Source organism: Scylla paramamosain, chromosome 17 (assembly GCF_035594125.1).
Source record: "Scylla paramamosain isolate STU-SP2022 chromosome 17, ASM3559412v1, whole genome shotgun sequence".
Taxonomy (NCBI): Eukaryota; Metazoa; Arthropoda; class Malacostraca; order Decapoda; family Portunidae; genus Scylla; species Scylla paramamosain.
The window spans coordinates 10,357,789-10,362,500 of NC_087167.1; the positions used below are offsets into that span (position 1 = coordinate 10,357,789).

Here is a 4,712-nt window from a genome sequence, read left to right on the forward strand (position 1 = left end):
TTTTCAAAACCCTCAGTGTTACATTGCCTTGACACTAATTGGGGATCAAGACAGATGATTGCTCACTTGATCAGTGTTAAGTGCATACAAATTTCATTATTTCAAGAGGAGGCTGGATAAGTTTATGGATGATGATGACAGATGGCAAGTTTTAAGTGTTCAGCAATTACCTTATGTAGGTCAATTGGTCTTTTGTAGTCTCCCATTTTTTTGTGTTCTTATGTTAAACAGTAATTGCTTCCTCATCCTATAATACCACTCTTCCACCAGGTCCTACCAGGTTCATAATGTGCTGGCTAACATAATCACATATTAGGAATTGCCAAGTGACCTGTAGATAATGGGCAGTGATTAAAAAAACAACAACCAGACAACCAAATCGGGAATTTCACTGCCAAGGTGATGAGAAAATCACAAGTGGTGATTTCAGTACTTTACTTTCCAATAAGAGTACAAAAAAATAAAAAAATAAATAAATTATGGTTGGGTAAGGAAACCTTCCTAAGCATCCACGCCGAGGAGGGGTGACCCTCCACTTTACTTGTTCTAACCTGAAAGAAGACAAGAGAACCTGGGAATGCTTAGCTGTGGGTTGGCAAATGGTGGTGGGTAGAGGAAGGCGCCTGAATACTGTGATGCCTGCTTCCAGTGTCCTCCACAGAGAAGATGGCAAGCATCACCCCAGCAGGTACAGGTCAAGTGGCCTCCTAATGCAGTGGTGGTGGTTAAGGCTGCATCTGGGGGAGGGGTGATTGATGTAGCTGCTGCCTTGACTGCCACTACCTCAGTCACTGTAGTTGTCATTAGACGTACTGTGTCTGCCGGCAGGTTTGGTGCACTGGGTAGGCCACGTGGATTAGAACAGCAGGTAAGAGTGGTTAGGTCCGCCCTGGATGCAAGCTGGGACCAGAAAGAGAGGGAGGAACCAACACAGTGCCCTGCATCATGCCCCTTCCTTGTGCTCGTATTTCTCTGCCTGACTTGGCCTTGTCTGATTGATTGCCTCTTCCTCTAGGCACTACTTTTTATCACTGGGTTTGTCTTCCCTTCTCCTTTTCACTATTATACTTATCCTAAATACTCCTCAGCCTGGTTTTGGGAAAATTATCACAGGTAATCATTTTGTTGGTTGACTACCACTTGGAAGCGAACCAGAGACGTGCCATGGATGTGATTTGAATGGAGGAAAATGGACGGAGTTGGGTGGATTTTGAGGGAAAATTACTGAGGATTGCCCCAAGATAGATGTCACGACACAATAAGTTTGCAAGGAAGAGGGGAAAATTTTTAACTGAAAGGAATGGAGTTGTTATTCTACAGACTTGTAAGGTTCCAAATGGCCAGCCATCAGCATGCTATACATTATCAATTTGGTAGCTGTGAGAAGTCCCAGAACTAATAATTGTGCATTGAATTATGTAGTACCAGTGTCACAAGGAGATAATTCATTTTTTGTAAATCCAGTAAGCCTTATTTTCCTTATGGCTTCTTCAGTGCATGTTAATATAGTAATTCCTATAACATGATCAGGCTAACCAATAAAAATGCTCCTCTTTTTTATCTGCTTTTGTTTTACCTCAGGAGAGCAGTCCATGGTGTAAAGAAAAAGAAAAGCTCACTGTCACTTCCTACAATAGTAGAATAGTAGAACTTAGAAGGATGGTCAATTTAGTTTCTGAGGTGCATTGATAGTGCTCCTCTTTTAAAACAGTACAAGTCAAGGGAAGAAGGAAAATGAAACAGGAAGAGACTTCCAAAGTTTACCAGTGAAAGGGATGAAGGAATAAAGATACTGGTTAACTCCTGCATCAAGAAGATGGACAGAATAGGGGTAAAAGGAAGCAGACAGATTTATGCAGTAAGGCCATGGGAGGGAAGAAGGCATGCAGTTAGCTGGTTCAGAAGCACATTAACCACAAAAAATAATGACAGAAGACAATAAGAAATGCACCACTGCAGTGGTGAGTGACTCAAAACAGTCTGTTCAGAAGAGAAATGAGAAACTCCACCCTGTTAAGAAGGGCTGTGTGAGCTGAACTTCCCATATATATAAGTACATAGTACTTCATACATGATGAGTAAGGCCTCAATATATGTAGAGTTAGCAGCTAGAAGGAAGGAAAAGTAAAGACAGAAGCAACTCAGAACACCCAATCTTATGGAAGCTCATAGTAAAAGAAGAGATAAGGCTGCTGAATGAAATTTTCAGTGGACACAGTAAATATGCTTAGTGTAGAGGAAGGGGACAGCTGAATTTCACTGAAGGGGGGGATAGTTGTCTGAAAGGTTGTCATGTGGGTGGATGAAGAAATCAAGTTTTGAGGCACTGAACACAAATTTTGTCCTACCCCATTCAGATATACCTAGGTATAGTAACAGAAAGATCAAAAGTTAGGCTTTCTGTAACTTTTCCAAATTTAATTCATACCAAGTTGGACATCTGAATAGGACAAGAAGTTTGATCAAGAAGATAATTTGTGAATAACAGAAAAAGAGTGGGTGATTAGCCAGAGCCCTGAGGAATAGCCTCACTGCTTTGTGAATGGATTAATAAATTGTTTTCCAAGTGGGAGTGGCACCTTGATGGGTTTAAGAGAAAAGTGGATGTCTACCACAGCCACAATAGAATGGAGAAAAGAAACCTGGAAAATGGGACAGAGAGATGGACAGGAATCATATAATAATAAAATTATTTGTGCCTGACTACCAAAAGCTATTGATGTCTATAGCTGAAGCAAAGGGTTCACTAAATTATCAAAGAAAGAATGACCAACATTCAGTACAGAAAGCTAGATTGCCAGTAGATCATCATTTATGGATTCCATACTGACAATTACAACAAAGCTTGAACAAAAATTTCTGATTTTTAATTGACTTTTGTCTAGTTAACTAAATCAATGATAAAATCCACACCCTAGTAAAGGTTGAACAGGTAGGTGCTTCTGATCACAGACTGAAACACTTTAGATAGACAGGAAATCAAAGCTATTGGGATGTACTGTATGCTTCCATGCCAAAAACAACCAACTTTGTTATGCTCTCTGCACTGAGAGGAAGATCTCTGACACTGAAACAATAGTCACTCCAGGGACAATCAGAGCATTACCACCTCTGATCCTCCCATTCAGCAGCACTGCAGTGCCACAAGCAGTACTGAGTGACAAAGCAACATACAGAAATAACATTATGGCCATAGAAGCCCAAAAGAGAAAAGAGTGTGACATAATAAACTAACAGATTAGAAGTTAAAGATGGAGAACAGAGGGCGCCCCTTCAAGGTCAGAAATGTGGACGGGGCGCTGCACTGCTTGCTTTGGATCTTGTAGACAAAGTTGAAAGCTTGTTCACCGGGTTGGTCAGTGAATGATGACGATAGCCGTAGTGGTGAACATTGAAATCAAATAGTACACACACTTACGCAAGAGATTGTGCTCCACTTGCATCTATACACTACTGTTGCCTTAATTGTTATCATGCTCATGCCCCCACACTGCAGAAAACAATCCCGTATAATTAGTTGCCATCTACTGGTAGGTTAGCACGCAGCCCACATCAGCAGGGGACAAGCAACACCACTGTCATGACAAGGTGAAACACTGATGACTTGCCTCACCATGTGCCAAAACAACATAAAACGTCTACTTTTATTAATAAAAAAAATAACGAATGACACGTACATTAAACGCGATGGCGCCGTACTGCCTCTGCCACAGCCACCACTACGCAGCGCTCAGCTCCAGCACCACGCCTGCCTCGCCAGCTCAAGACACACAACACAAGGCAGGCACAGTTCAGTATACGATTACAACACAAATCACAATCACAGTAATGTCAGGTACTTGGTAGGCTGGCGCCACAAGCCTACGATTACAACACAAATCACAATCACAGTAATGTCAGGTACTTGGTAGGCTGGCGCCACAAGCCTACGATTACAACACAAATCACAATCACAGTAATGTCAGGTACTTGGTAGGCTGGCGCCACAGGCCACCTGCTGCTGTCAACACCGGCTGGTGCCTTCACTCTGTAGTAATGATTTATTTTGGTAAATAGATTTATAATGCAAGAATTTAGTATAAGAGAGATTTAACTGCCGAAAACCTTGGAAGAAATTGTTCCATGATTTAGGAAGAGTAATGGATGGGATGTATAATTATGCGACGTATTTCAAGTGTTATCTTATTCACTTATCAAATAAATCAGAATTAAATATCAGTATTTCTAAATTTCTAAAAGTTAACTCGAAAAAAAAAGTTAATGATTACTTAATTTTACCAAAACAATTTAATAATTTTCTCTGACAGTGACATAAGTTTGCTTATTGTGATAGTGACGTGTCAAGATTTCTCTTTGCCCAATAGTATTTATTAGGGCTAATCCTGGACAATTTCCTCCTACAGATGTGTACTTCAGAAAGGTAATTTACAGGTTTCCATAACATTATAAAAAAAAAAATCATGTAGATCTTAGAAACAAATAAAGGAAATTTCGCTATACTTGTACGTAGCCTATCAGACAGTATACTCATTTTATTGAATATCGGTGTAATTATCTTGGTGGTGGTGTCTTTTTTTTTCAGATTTAGGAATTGATATACCTCAAATTATCGATTGCATAATGATATGATTCAATTACGTGCCAATATCATCGATACGAACTACGCAGTTAGTCAATTATTAAGTCTAGAATAGTTGATCATACTGCAGATT

The 4,712-nt window shown here is 40.1% G+C and overlaps 1 long non-coding RNA gene across 1 annotated transcript in view; it reads left to right on the top strand.

Moving 5' to 3' along the window:
- Positions 1–4,315: 4,315 nt before the first annotated feature.
- Positions 4,316–4,712, top strand: part of LOC135108458 (uncharacterized) — a 67,867-nt gene continuing 67,470 nt past the window's right edge. The window contains exon 1 of the long non-coding RNA XR_010272280.1: positions 4,316–4,420. This is a non-coding gene — a long non-coding RNA (uncharacterized LOC135108458). The remainder of the gene's footprint in view (positions 4,421–4,712) is intronic.